This window comes from Lynx canadensis, chromosome F2 (genome assembly GCF_007474595.2).
Source record: "Lynx canadensis isolate LIC74 chromosome F2, mLynCan4.pri.v2, whole genome shotgun sequence".
NCBI classification, from domain to species: Eukaryota; Metazoa; Chordata; class Mammalia; order Carnivora; family Felidae; genus Lynx; species Lynx canadensis.
Window position 1 is genome coordinate 73,403,476 of NC_044320.2, and position 15,998 is coordinate 73,419,473.

Genomic DNA, 15,998 nt, shown 5'->3' on the forward strand with positions numbered 1-15,998 from the left:
TCTACTCCTGAAACCGATATCGCACTGTATGTTAACTAAAAATTTAAACTAAAAAAAAATTATAAGGAAATTTTATGGGAACTTCATGCCAATGAATTTGCCAACCTACATGAAGTGGATAAATTCCTTGAAAGACACAAATGACCAAAACTGACACAAGAATAAATAGCAAATGTGAGCATTGCTGTCTCAATTTAAAAATCAACTTTATAATTTAAAGCAATTTCCCATTTAGCTTTTTTCCTTGGTACACCACTAAGGTTTCTGGTGTTGCCATGGGCTGCCACCCCACCTGGTGTTACCAGTATTGTAAGAACAAGCCATTTCCAAAGTCTGGCATCTGCACAGGTGTCTCTAATGCCAAGATCTGCATCTTTGACCTGGGGTGGAAGAAGGCAAAAGTGGATGGGCTCCCATTATGTGGCCACATGGTGTCAGATGAATATCAGCAGCACTCCTCTAAAGCCCTGGAGGCTGCCAGTATTTGTTCCAAAAGTACATGGTGAAAGCTGTAGCAAAGATGGTTTTCACATCCCAGTGTGGCTCTAACCCTTCCACGTCATCCGTATCAACAAGATGTGCTGTGATGGAGCTGACGGGCTGCAGACAGGTATGTGGGGTCCCTCTGGAAAGTCCCAGTGCACAGTGAACATTGGCCAAGTCATCATGGCATCTGTACCCAGCTGTAGAACAAGGAGCATGTGATTGAGGCCCTATGCAGCGCCAAGTTCAAGTTCTCTGGCTGCCAGAAGATCCACATTTCCAAGTAGACTGTACTGAGTTTAATGTGGATGTGTTTGAAGACAGGGAGGCTGAAAAGCAGCTCATTCCAGATGGCTTGTGGGGGGTCAAATACGTCCCTAATCGTGGCCTCTTGGACAAATGGGCTCTGCACTCATGAGAGCCTCAGCACTGCCCCTCCTCAATCATGCCCATCCATAAATCCTACTTTCTGTCAAAAAAATCCCAACAATTTCACAAATAAAGTCCAGGTAATTTCACAGTTGAATCCTATCATACAGTTAAGGAAGGCATTATATCAATCCTATACAAACTCTTTCAGAAAAACAGAAATCGGGGTAATACTTCCTAATTCATTTTATGAAGACAGTTTTATCCTGATTCCAAAGCCAAAGATCTCACAAAGGATGAGAACTACAGACTAATATCCCTCAGGAACATAACTGCAAAAGTGTTTGATAAACTATTAGATTGGAAAATCAAATCCAGAAAAGAAAAATATATATTTATATTTATATATAAAGGATTATACATCATGAATTATCCTCAAAATGCAAAGCTTGTTCATCATTTAAACATTGAACAGTGTAAATTTACTATGTTAATAACAAAATGGCAAAATATAATTATTTCAATAGATACAGAAAAAACATCTGATCAAATTTAACAGTAGAAACATGCGGCAAACTAGAAATAGTTGTGAACCTCCTCAACATGACTAAGGACATGTACTGAACACCTTCAACATTACTATTTGACATTGCACTAGAGATCATGGCAAGTGCAATAAAATAAGAAAAAGTAATAAAAGGCATAGAGATGAGAAAGGAAGTAGTACATATTTCCTTATTTGCAGGTGACAGGAATCTACAAAAAAGCTATGAGAGGGGCGCCTAGGTGGCGCAGTCGGTTAAGCGTCCGACTTCAGCCAGGTCACGATCTCGCGGTCCGTGAGTTCGAGCCCCGCGTCGGGCTCTGGGCTGATGGCTAGGAGCCTGGAGCCTGCTTCCGATTCTGTGTCTCCCTCTCTCTCTGCCCCTCCCCCATTCATGCTCTGTCTCTCTCTGTCCCAAAAATAAATAAACGTTGAAAAAAAAATTAAAAAAAAAAAAAAGCTATGAGAACTTAGTGATTTCTCATTAATAAGTGAATTTAGCAAGGTTGCAAGATACAAAGCCAATATACAAAAAGCAGTTAAAAGTTTAGATATGGCATCAATTACAAAATGAAATAATAAAACAACACTCCATTTACAATAGCATCAAATGTATATAGGAATAAATTTAATGAAAGTCACATCAGGCCTTTGTACTGAAAACTGGAATACTTTGCATGGGAAAACTAAAGAAGGCCTTAATGGAGAGATGTACCATGTTTATGGATTGGAAGAATTGAAACTGTTAAGATGGCAGTTCCCCTAAGCGGATCAGTAGATTCAATGTAATTCCAATCAAAGTCTTAACTGGCTGCTTTTGAAAGAGATTTACAGGCTAATTCTAAATTTAAATGGAAAGGAAAATGACACAGGATAGCCAACATAATTTCAGACGAGAATAAAAAGGTGAACGTAAACATTACTTGATTTCCAGTCTTACTACAAAGGTACAGTAATGAAGACAGTGCGTTCATGTATAGGGCAGAACATATAAATAAATGGGACAGAATAGAAAATCCAAAAATAAACTCATAGTTTTATGGTCAATTTTTTTTTTTTTCAAAAGTGCCAGATTCAATGAGGAAAAGGTAATTATTTTTCAAAAAATGGTTCTGGAACAACTGAATCTCTGGGGAAAAAAATCTTTTTTGAACACTGAATCAAACCACACACTCAAATTAACTCAGAATGTATCATCACCTAAATATAAGAGCTAAAATTATAAAACTTCAAAAACAAGACATAGGAAGAAATCTTTGTGGTATTATGTTAGGCAAAGATTTCTTACACAGGTATAAAAAGCCCAAACTGTAACATGCACAAAAATTGTAAAATGGCCTTCATTAAAATGAAATCACTTTCTCTTTGAAAGATATAATGGAGGGGGAAAAGAGCAAGCCACAGTCATATTCAGGAAAATAATTGTGAAACATGTTTCACAAGGGTTTATACAGAAAACTTCAAGAATTCTTACAATTCAATAATAAGGCTAAATAACCCAATAGGGAATAGATCAAAGATTTGAATAGATACATTATAAAATATATATCAATGGCTAGTAAGCACAAGAAAATATGCCCAATATCATTAGTCATCAGAGAAATGTAACTTAAAATGATAATGAGATACTACCATATACCCACTAGAGTAATACAAGTTAAGAAAGCCTGACAATGCCAAATGTTGGTGAGGGTGTGGAGTGAGTAGACCCTCACACATTTGCCGGTGGGAATGCAAATCTGGTTCATATGCTTTGGAAAACGATATGGCAGCATCTTACAAATAAAAACATAAATATTCTGTCACACCCAGCAATTCCACTTACAGGCACTGCCAGAGAGAAATAAAAATGTATGTTCACACAAAGACAGGTATACAAATAAGTTCATAGTGATATTATTCATAATCGCAAAACACTGGAAGAAACCCAAATAGTCAACTGATGAGTGGATAAACACACTGTTGTGTATCCATACTGTGGGACAACAGAAAATTAGTACACAAAATATGACTGGCTCTCGAAAATGTGTTGGTAAGTGAGAAAAATGAAACACAACCGACTGCATAATGGATGATTCCATAAATATTAAATTCCGACAAAGGCAAAGCCATGGTGATTACAAGGGACTGGCTGGGTGCGAGCAGAGGAGGGTAACTGACAAGGGATAAGAGGAAAATGTTTAGGTGGAAGGAAATGCTATATACGTACTTTTGCTGGTGATTTCACAACTGTGGAGAATTACCAAAATTTCATCAAAATACACGTTTAAATGTGGTGAACTCTGCCTCAACTTAAAAAGGAAAAGAAAACTCAGAGTCCTCATTTGGTGAAACAAACGAACAAGCAAAAACTTCTCCCTTTGTTGACTGCAGTTTCAACCAAGAGTTCCATAGTGAAAATGATTTGAATGTAGAGTCTTGAATTTGAGCATGTTCTGTTCACTGGAAGAACAGGTTCAAGCCCTAACTCTTCTTTCCATCTCCTGCAGTCTTTAGTAATAGCCATCTCCAGGCAAAAGGGAAAGATAAAAGAAGAAAAGCTCATCTTTGCTTAGATACTTACATTTGTGACTTTGCCCCATTTGCACAAATACAGTCTAGTTCCATAACGCTGCTATGAGAGGCTACAATTCCAGTAGGAAAAAGAGTCCTTCCACTAAGCCACTTCTTTTCACAGGAAAGTGATTGTTGTTGTAAACAATTTGGGAAGTAAAACTAAAGTACCAAATGATACTTGTTTGCCATATGCAAAAGACCCAGGAATTGAGCCAGCTGTCTGTGAGGGGAAGTGAAGTTTTACATGTGTGATAAGAAAACCAGCATGTTATTCTTTTCTAGCACATGGAGCATGTCTTTGCTGGTGGCTCAGCACTTCTCTTTAAGTACCAAAAAAGCCACTGGTCTGGATGAGAAGCACCGCCAGTTATCTAGATAATATCCCTTCTCCTCCTTTTGCTTCCTACAGAAAACTTTGTTCATAGTATGGAAGTTCCCAGTTGAAAATTTTTCTTAATGCTTATTTATTTTTGAGAGAGAGACAGAGACAAAGCATGAGAGAGAGAGGGAGACACAGAATCCAAAGCAGCTCCAGGCTCCAACCTGTCATGTCAGCACAGAGCCCGAGGTGGGGCTCGAGCTCACAGACCGTGAGATCATGACCTGAGCTGAAGTCAGGTGCTTAACTGACTGAGCCACCTAGGAGCCCCAGGAAGGCCCCAGTTTAAATGCTCACCTCTCCAGATTCTTTTGCCATCTTGGACAATGAGATATAAGTGAGCCTACTTACCTTTCATTGGCATGTATAGGAAAACTTGTTTTCCTGATAAAAGGGTGATCAAGTCAGATGACACATGCCCTTTTTGTTTACCCTTCAGAAAGAGGCTATCCTGCAGAGGGATGAGGATAAAAGCCACACCCTGAGAGTGGCCGGGAGCTGATTGAGAAAAAAGATATGGCCACCAGGCACAACAACACGCTTAACTGGGTTGTGCTTGGACAGGGTTGCACGAGATGGAAAGTCTCCACAACATGGGGCTGTCCGGAAGCCCACAGTGAGGAGGGATCACTACCAAGAAGGGGAGGAGGGCAAGGAGACTCCCAGAGGAGACGCGGACTGGAGAAGGGTCTCATGCGCCCAAGTGATATTCCCTCAGCAGCACAGTGGAGAGTCTGTGGGTCAGAGAGCGCCAAAGGGCCATGGCAGCTTGAGCTGTTATAACCATACGGCTCTATACCGTCTATTGCTAGCGAATGTGGAGGTATGTTTTGTGAGGTATGCAAAGCAGGCAGGCTCCAAGTGGCCAACTATCTACTTGTTTGGACTGTCTTTAAAATAATTGCATGTGTAAAAATTTGAGTTTGGTACTGGCGGGATTTTGAGCTAATGGGTCTTGGCCTGCAGTGAGGGAATAAACAACTTGGGGGCCAATATGCAGGGGCTCATTTATATAACAGAGTGATAAAGCCAGACAGAGCTAGATGGTACTGGGTCCTGAGTGGTGTTCTTAGGCAGCGCCATCAGCCTTGGCCTATGTGTCTGTGCACTTCTAGTTACTTGGATAAAAGAAAACTCTTTGGTTAAACCATATATTCAGGTTTCTGTAGAGTATAGATGACTCTATTTTAGAAATCTTGTTAAGCTCTTTGCATGTACTATTCCATTTGCTCCTTATAGCAATTCAATGCAATAACTACCATTATTATACCTTCAGAAGGGACTGAGGTCCAGAGACCTAAAGGAACTTGTCCATAGTCCCACAGCTGAGCCAGTCTTTGGAACCAGTGTCTAGTTTACTGAAAATATATGGATGAAGGAATGTTCATAACAATATGCGGAAGCACACGAAGCCAGACTGTGGGACGTGATCCAGCTCTACTGATCTAGTTTCTTCAAAAAGCCAATAGACCAGTGAAAAAGAGGGGGAGAACTTTCTGGATTTAGAGACTCGAGGTGACTTCTAGTGTTGGTCAAGCTGGACAAAACTGATATCAGCCCATCTCTACCACTGACCACAACAAAAACTCTGGGCAGAATATAAAAGCAGCTGCCTGAAGGTCCTGAAAAGTTAACAACAGGTGGACTGGAGACAAAAGTCAAAATCTGAATAATGATGCATGACACGGACAGCTTCAGCTGTGTGCAACTGTGTGTCAGCGTGGAAGGCTAAACTTCGAGAGCTCCGTCTTTCTGGACAGAGGACTAGGAAAGACAGAATGGGGCCTGAGATTGTAGGACAAGTCCAAGATTGCAGAGATCTGGAGAAGGACACCGTCCAACTCTGCGTATGAACTGACGTAAGTTCCAGGGCCCCCTGTGAGCCATGTATGTGTAACAGAGAAATGGAAATATTCACATAAATACTAGATGTGAAGGTTTATGGCAGCTTTACTTATAATCCCCCCAAACATCGGCAACAACCCACTGTCCTTTAGCTGGTTAATGGATAAGCAAGTTGTGGTGTACCTAAGCAATGGAATACTACTCAGGGTTATATGATATGCTGGCAAAGACAGAATTCTAGGGATGGAGAAGAAATTGGTGGCTGTTGAAGAGAACGTCACTATGGTGGGACAGCAAAAGGGAATTTTTTGGTAGTGATGGAAGTATCTGTATCTTATGGTGGCAGTTACACAAATTTATGCATTTGTCTAAACTCATAAACTAGTACCCTGAAAAAGGTGAATTATACCGTAATTTATTTTTAGTTTTTTGCTGTAAATTCCATAAATTAAATAATTTTTAAAAAGACATTCAAGTACGCGGTGTCTGGGTGGTTCAGTCGGTTGAGGTCCGACTTCGGCTCAGGTCATGATCTTGCCATTCCAGAGTTCGAGCCCCGCATCAGGCTCTGAGCTGTCAGCCTCTGAGCCTGTTTCAGATTCTATGTCTTTCTCGCTCTCTGCCCCTCCCCCACTCACCTCTGTTTCTCTCTGTCTCTCAAAAATAAACATAAAAAAGAAAAGACATTCAAGTGCCATAACAATCAAATGTAACACGTAGTCTCTCTTTTGATAGTGATTTGAACAAATTAACTGGAAAAAAAAAAGTTTGTGGGGAAACATACATATGGAATCCATTTAAATGATAACAAGGAATTGTTGCTTTTATGAGGGGTCATATGGATATTGTGATTGAGTGAACAATGTTCTTATGTTTCAGAGATGCTTAACATAGCATGGCATATAGCCATCCATCGAACCATTCCATGTTGGTTATGTCTAAAATTTTTCAAAAATGTTAGTAAATAAAATAAGAAAACTACTTTGTCTCAAAAAAAGTAAAGACACATTCTCTTTAAAGTAGTGGGGCTAAGATTTTTACTTAGTTTTAATTACGCTGAAATCTGTAGTCTTTACCACTATGTTCTAGAGCTTTCCTATGTATCCTGACCTATTTGTTGCAACTTTCATATTTCCATAAAAGAAATATAAAGCATGTAAATAATCTAAGAGTGACTACGGACATTATTCAGGTAATCTGAAAAAAACATGGCCTCATGAATTGCTTTGATATGCTGTCTTCTCTATTGAGAAGGTATTCCCCCCACCCCGACCCTGTCCCCAGAAGAATGCCATTAAAATGTCACTGGAATTATTCTAAGTGATGAAAAGTTGTAGGGAATTTAAAACACTCACTTCTTAAAAAGACCTCAGAAATTTCGCCATATTTCCCCTATGATGTATCTTAGCTAAATGTAATCATTTCAAAAACATTTCAGTGAGGTCAGATAGATGGTAGATACTTTGAAAATTATGAGAGGGCATTAAGTCAGTTCATCTGAGGCTGGCATGGGCAGGATGTGGAGGGCTCTTCTTGTGGTATTCTCACTTCCATGCATCTGGCAGACTCTTGTAGAGCTCTCGAGTCATTATGTCACCAAGAGAAATAAGATACTGTACACATTTCAAGGTGAACGCAGAAGCTTCCCACCATAGGACTACAGAGAAGCCATCTGGGCCCACAGCAGAATAACCATCTGTTGGCACCTTGTTTGTTGCTTAGCCATTAAGGTAAAATGTGGCCCGGGAAACAATACAAGCACAAAATAACAATCTCATGACAGCCTTCTCCTTGGTGAGAGGGCCATTTCCCCTTATATGTGTGTATATTCTACATGTATGCTTTTCATATAGATATGCACACACCCTCTCACTTATATGTCAGTCTAGATCAATTAAAAATAAATGTTTATTGAGCATTCACTATGGACCAAGCACCGTTCCGGCACTTCCGGTGTGTTGACTTATTTCACTCTCACAAAACCATATGACATGGTACTCTCTTCATACGCCTCTCTATTCATATCAACGGATGAGGCAGTTTGTTCTCAACTAGGTACATCGGGCTCTAAAAGTCATTCAGAATTGCATAGGGAACTTTAAACTTGCATTACGGGACATTGCCCTAGAGAACCGATGCACTACATAAAAAATACATTTAAGTACACGAAGCAAAATACTACCTGTTCTATAAATCATTTTCAACTCTTGAATACGTCTATGTGCCAAGTCCTGGTATGGTGAACACTTGTTGTTTTGTCCCCATGTCAGCCTTCACCGTTATGTGGTCCTGGGGAAAATGATCCCAGCTTGGGCTAATGGTTGATGGGGCATCTCATCCAGGTTGGGCCAATCACAGATACGTGATTCAGTCGGTATTCTTCAGGACTTCTGTAAACAGAAGTGGTAAAGAGAAGAGTCACTCCTTGTTGGTGGAAGAATGTGAGAATCAGGAGCCAGAGACAGCCATGTTTTCTGCCACACGATGGAATTTAATCTTCTTCGGGGACAGGAAATGAAAGTCAAAACCCACTGGTGGGAGAGAGATACAGAAGCCTAGCTGTATCAGGTCTTTTTTTCCTATTGTTCTTGAAGCCCAGATATGTGTCTACTATGTCCATGACTTACTTGTTCATCCCTTTCTTTTTTTTAATTTTTAATTTTAGAGGGAAAGAGAGAGAGCTTGAGCGAGGCAGAAGGACGGAGGCAGAGAGAGAATGAGAGAGAGAATGAATCTCAAGCAGGCCCTAAGCTCAGCACAGAGCCTGATGCAGGGCAGGATCCCATTACCCTGGAACCATGACCTGAACCCAAATCAAGAGTCCGATGCTCAACCGACTGAGCGACCCAGGCACCCCTGTTCATGCCTTTCTTTAATCAATGATCTCTATTAGCAAATTCCCCTTTTTTGTCACATTATATTATTTTTGTCACTGGGAATATATAGTAAGTTGCATTATTGTTAAGATCTTCTCTTCTGCCCTTGAACAAACTAATTATCAATACATATTCTTTGCCATGTGACTTGCCTTCTTCCTGGTAGGGGGTGTGTATCTCTGCCCCATTGACTCTGGGTTTGGCCGTGTGACCCACTCGGTCCAGATGTAGTATGAGAAGTGACAGGGTGGCAGTTTGAGCAGAATTTCTAAAAGGTGGTACATACGTGCACCACTAAGCTTTGAGTTTGTGGCCTCCACCGTGTGAACAACATGTATCAACAGGAGCCACTTTGCTCGCCTGACTCTCAGCATAAGCAGAGATGGAGAGCTGACCCATCATCCAGCTGCTGCCTTCAACATAGCCTCAGACCCAAGGGGCTGCAGTCAGCCAGCTCCTGACATGTCACCTGAGTGACAAACCTTTTTTTATAAATTTCTCGGATTTTGAGGTTGTTACACAGCATTACCTCAGCAAGAACTGACTGACATGGGACTCTAACCGTCTTGATCAATTTGTCCTGTGCAGACGCGCTATTATATGCCTTAAGTATTTCGGGATACAACTATTACTCTTGTTTGCTTTGCAGTCGAGGAAACTGAGTCTTAGAGTGTATAAGCAACTTTCCCAAGGCTACCAAAAGAGGCGGGAATCAAAGATAGCTGACTCTAGAGCCCAGGCACTTAAAGATTTTTTAATTGGCTTTATATCACGCTTTCACAATCTGCATACATAGCATATTTAGTTGCTATGTTGGGGAAATATAACCTGACTGGGAATATATCTAAATTGGTGTATTTCATTACGAGATTCTAATATGTGACTGTATTACATTAATATGCAATATATATACATGCATCCTACAAGATTATACTATTCTGTATAAATGTAAGTGGCTTTAATAAATTCTAAGGAGTAAGATATTAAAAATATACAGAAGATAAAGTAGGCCATTTTTATTTGCAATATTAACATTCTTGCTCTTGCGTTCAAATGGACACAGCATGGGCGCTTTTTTTTTTTTTTTTTTGAGGTAGAAAGCTCTCCAAGAATATTTAAATGTTATACAGTTAACAAAATTAGGTTTGCATGCATTTTTCCCCAAAATTATGTAAAAAAATTATGTTATTTCCTTAACAGACTAAATATCTGCAATAAATCAAATCAACAGGGGAGGTTTTATGGAAATTAGAGAGTGCCTTTAAAAAATAATTGATGATTCAGTAGCACTCCTAACTATTATTTTTGAAAAGTTTTAGACATTTTAACAAGCAGTTTCAGGGGTAATTGTTACTGTTGTTATTTTTAGAAACATGGCAGAGCGTAAGTACCAATTTGTTCTGCTATCTACATATTTGCCTAATTTCTACAAGTGATGAAATGCATCTGTCCTCCCAGGAGCTGTCCTTTGGCAGCATGTTGGGATTTAGTTCAGGAGGGAGAAAAGGGAAAAACTGGTGCGGACAGAGGCTCGTTCTTTCCATACCCATGCATCTCTGTGCTTCAGAATGAATGCACACTACGTCAAGCAGCTTTCTATTGTGGTGAACAAAGGACGGAATTCTGAAACCATATTTAAGAACCTCTTCTCTTGGGGTGTCTGGGTGGCTCAGTCAGTTAAACATCCGACTTCGGCTCAGGTCATGATCTCACAGTTCATGGGTTCCAGCCCCGCATTGGGCTCTGTGCTGACAGCTCAGAGCCTGGAGCCTGCTTCAGATTCTGTGTCTCCCTCTCTCTCTGCCCCTCTTCCTCTCTCTTTCTCTCTTTCAACAAATGAACATTTTAAAAATTACCAAAAAAAAAAAAAAATGGATGTCTTTTGGTTCCTATTGGTTGGGTTGATAACTTTTGACTGGCCTTTCAAGTTCTTTGATCCATCAGGGATAAAGTCTTCACTACATGTAAGGGGAAGGTTAGGACGTGGTAATGAAATACAACAAACAAGTGAAGGTCTTGAGGCAAGAATCAGAAGGACTTGACACATGGGTCCATAGGCTGGAAGTGTTGGAGTTGGGAGTTCTGATTCTGTGTATCTACTTATCTATCTATCTGTCTATCTATCTATCATCTATCTATCGTCTATCATCTATCTATCATCTCTGTATATCATCTACCTATGTCTTTGTTTATCCCTACCTATCATCTTTGTCTCCCTTTCTCTGTCTCTTTTCTGTCTCAGTCTTTGCAGCTGGCAGATGAGATGGACCTGGGGAAAGCATTCATCTCAGAAGGGTCTGCACGGTCACTGTAACTCGCTGTGGTCTGTGATCAAACTTCAGGCGAACATTAGACAACACAAACGAGTGCAGACATGATTGCGTGGTCTCTTTGGGTTATGGAAACAGAATGAGGCTGCTATGTGATTAAGGACTGGAGGAATCTAGTTGCGATCACAAATGCAAACCGGAGCAGGTGAAAGATATTAGCAAAGCATGCGTGGATTTGAATACGATATAGTTGGGAGATGGAACGTAAGCATTAACACAAAGCCTTCCTTATTCTTCCTGGCGTCTCCATTTGGGTCACTTTAGGGCTGTGCCAATTTTTCTCAATGGAGCTTTTTAAGATCACACCAGATTTCCAGTTCAAACAACAGAATAAGCGCTTGTAATTTTCCATTTTATGATGTCACCTATAGAGTGTATTTGGATTCTTCGTTTGGTTGACGTGAGTTCAGTGTCTCTGTTGTCTGATTCGTAAGATTTGCCACCTTAATTATATTTGGAGTCCAGTTTTCATAGAAATAACAAAAATATTTTGAAAAGATTGCCTTTATTATCAGTAATACATTGGAAATATGCTGAACATATATGCTGCAATATATATTGAATGTATACGTCAAGTGGCCCATTTTTCACACATTTATCCATAAGCTTTTTTTCCCAAAACAAGGGAATTTATGATTGTTTTATTTAAGCCCTGGCATTTTATCTTAAAACAACAACAACAACAACAACAACAACAACAACAAAACAACAACCAAGGTGATTCTGTGTCTTCTCCTTTAGTCTGGAGCCCATTAAATCTCTTTCTAATGTTTTCTAGAAGGCTTTGTTGGAATCCATATCTATCTATCTCTCCGTATCTATCTATATCTAATTAAGTTGTGGTCTCACATATCCCTCGTCTTTTACTGATAATACCAGGCTCCAGGAAAAGTGATGATTCATCAAATAAACAGTATAACAGCTTAACTGAAGCTGACATAGAAAATATGCAAGGAGACTAGTTAAAGTACAGACAAGCTCATGCCTGTTCTATGAATGGGTGACATTTTAAACAATAGAGCTGTCAGACCCTAGTGTGAATAAAGGGGCTTAATCATAGCAGGAATTAGTGCACACGACAGGTGATTATGTGTTGGAAACACGCCAGGACCATCTGTGATACTTCACATTATTTGTAATCTCGGTAATTGCAGCCTTGGGGAAAAAAAATTATTTGGGATTGGAGAACCCATGGTTGGGGAAAGAAGTAAACAAAACCACATACAACCCATTTATTTTAACAATAGGGGTCTCTACAAATGGGAAGAGTTCAACCCACATTATCAATTTAAGTCCATCCCTCTTCTCACCAATTCAACAACAAAGCAATATACTCATGTTCCCCCCCCCCCTTTCTCAAACTCCAATTATAGTGGCCCCTTGCCAATAAAATAAGCCTGCTATCATCTACTTACTAAATTGAGATGAGAATTTCTTCTAAAATTATTTAGGCTATGCTATCCGAAGCCACTCAAGAAAGCATGAGGTCTGGCTGAAAAGGTGTTCTTCCCTGGTCGTTATTCTGCTGTTTAGCTATGATAAAGGTTTGATTGCCTTCTGCTGAGGTTTATTAAAACAGATAATTCTTTTTTTTTTTTTTTTTTGAGAGACCGAAAGAGACTGAGCACAAGTAGGGGAAGGTCAGAGAGAGAAGGAGACACAGAATCCAAAGCAGGCTCCAGGCTCTGAGCTGTCACCACAGAGCCCAACACGGGGCTCGAACTGACAAACTGAGAGATCATGACCTGAGCCAAAGTCAAACGCTTAACCAACTGAGCCACCCAGGCGCCCTGAAAACAGATCATTCTTTAACCCTGATACAATTTGTGGAGAATGATCTAGTTGGAACCAATGGTGTGGGGAATTCCAGACATAAAAGACTGGAAAGCAAAACCAAAAAATGAAGAACAAAAATACCAGTGAAGATTTGCAGAGTTAGGAAACAAAATTCTGGTCTCATGTTCTAGCTGGCCTATAGCAATGAGGCGGAATGTAAAAACCAGCTTTGTCTTACCTGTTGATCTTTAGCCATTTTTTAAAATGTTTATTTGCGAGAGAGAGAGAGATAGAGAGCGCAAGGTAGGGGCAGAGAGAGAGGGAGACAGAGAATCCCAAGCAGGCCCTCTGGTGCCCCCACATAGCCCGGTGTAGGACTCCAGTCCACGAACTGTGAGATCATTACCTGAGCCAAAACCAAGAGTCAGAGGCTTAACCGATTGAGTCACCCGGGTCCCTTGATCTTTAGTCTTACTTATTGATTGCTTCTCAATGGAAATAATACCTCCAGTTTTTCTATTTTCTTCATACCCATGTGGTTATCACTACAAAATGCAACTTTGGCCACATAGCTTTCCTTTACACATGTTTTGTGTTTTTTTGTAACTTTTTAGTTCATGATAGTTTCAGATTTTCAGACGGGTTGCAAGAATAGCGGTATGAGGAACTCCTCATCCTTTTATCAGTTTCTCCAATTATTTACCTTTTGTTCCATTGATTATTCTCGCACTATATATTTGTTGATATTTGCATTTTTTTTCTGAGCCTTTGGCAACGTGCATTACCATTTTTACTCCTAAATATTTCAGACTACATTTCCCAAGAATAAGGATCCTATCCTATTATCCACAGTGCAGTTATCAAAGTTGGGAAATTTAACACTGATACACTACTATAAGCTGACCCATAGGCAAAACTGTCAATTTGCCCAATATGTTCTTTGTGGCTAATTTTATTTTATCATGCGGGATGTAATCCAGGATTACAAATTACTCTTTGTTGTTATGCTAATTAGTCTCTTTTATCCCAAAGCAGTTCTGCAGCCTTTTAAAAATCTGTATGGACATTGCCATTTTAAAGGAGAACCGACATTTATTTTGCAAAATCGTTCTCATTTTGGGGTCTCTTTCTTCATGATTAGACTACATGCATCTTGTCAGGGATACCACAGAAGTGATGGTGTGTCCTTCTGAGTGCATCAATTATATCACGAGGCATATGAGCTTGGTTTGTCCCAGTAATGACAGGGTTAGCTTTGATCCTTTAATTTAGATGATGTGGCCCATGGTTCTTCACCGTAAAGTTATTATTTTTCTCTAGAATTAATAATCTGGGAGGAGATAGTTGGACACTGTGTAAGTATCCTGTTCCGCACCGACTTTTACTGAGTTGTAACGTCCATTGATGGTTTTCTAGCTACACTATTCCTTCTTCATTGATCAGTTGGCATTCATAAGAAAGTTTGTTTCCATCTTCCCACTTATTTATGTTTATTCACTTATTAATGTTAGTATGGAAGTGTAGATTCTTATTTTCTACAATGCGTTATAACCCATGATGTATTTTGAGGTCCCATATTTCCATTTAGGGTAAGCAGAGCTTCTTCAAGCTAGCTGCTATGTCTTTCTGATATGTTGTCGTCATTGAGTACTCCCTTACTGAGTCAATTAGGGTTCCACCAGAGAGACGAAAACACTAAGAGATGATGATAGACAAATAGATAACAGATAGATAGATAGATAGATAGATAGATAATTTATTGCTGCCGAGGCAAATCCACAATCTGTAGACGAGACCTTCTCCCTGAAAGATGGGAAACTCTTTTGCAGGAGCAGAAATTGTGGTCCCTGAGCGAATATATTCCTTTTCAGAGAAACCTCTGTTTAGGTCTTAAGGCCTTTTAACTAATTGGGTCAGGCCCACGGAGATTATCCTGGATAATCTCCTTTACTTAAAGTCAACTGATTGTAGATGCTAATCACATCTACAAAATACCTTCTCCACAGCACTTAGACTAGAGTTTGGTTTGGTAACTGGGGCTAGGGTCGAGCTAAGTTTGTTACCACTAGTGGGGTGTGCAACTCCTTGGTCCTTGTCTTCTCCAGGGAAAGAATTCAGGTGAGAGACTCTGTGGAGAGTTAAACTAGCAAAGCTTTACTATTTAGCAAAAAGTGACAGTATGCTCCAGAGACAGGAGTGGACAGACTGACGGGAGGATAGGTGACAGTGTGCTGAGTTTCTCATTGTGTCTTTGTGTGGGGGTTTATTCTGTCTCCTCTCTCCCATGTCATAGTTACATTTCCACCCTTGGGTCCACCTTGGTTTTCTCCCCTCCAACCTTTTTGTGCAAGCTTGTGTTAATCATCTCCTCCTGAGGCCTGAGAGTTACCCATGGGGGTGAGGGGCCCCAAATCGAAATGCCAATGGTATTATAATGACATTATAACAGCGGACAAGGTCTTTCTTAAGTGCTCATGCTCCAAAGTGGAAGCATTCTTTGCAGCGTGTATCTTTTGCTAATCAGTCTGTGCTAAACCACAAAGGGGATTGGTCTAAGGGAGATGGGCTGGTCTCTGGGGGGAGAACTGGTGGTTCCTGGTAATTGTCCATCTGTCATCCTCCTGCTCAGGTCTGTCTAACTGCCTACTCTGACATGTTGGTACATGAAACTGACCATCACACTGTTTTTTTCCGACGTAAGCTCTTGCAATTTCATTTTGTTGTTTCCCTGCCAATCCTGCAGTCAGACTTTTCTCCCAAAAAGAAGTCTGTTTTCTTTAAGTAGGCAATGGTATTTAGAAACCAAGATCTAGGTGCCAGACGTGCTTATTGCTTTTATG

The 15,998-nt window shown here is 40.1% G+C and overlaps 1 pseudogene; it reads left to right on the forward strand.

Annotated features, from left to right (window-relative positions):
* The first annotated feature begins 275 nt into the window (after positions 1-275).
* On the forward strand, positions 276-964 carry LOC115506568 (annotated as a pseudogene).
* The last annotated feature ends 15,034 nt before the right edge of the window (positions 965-15,998 follow it).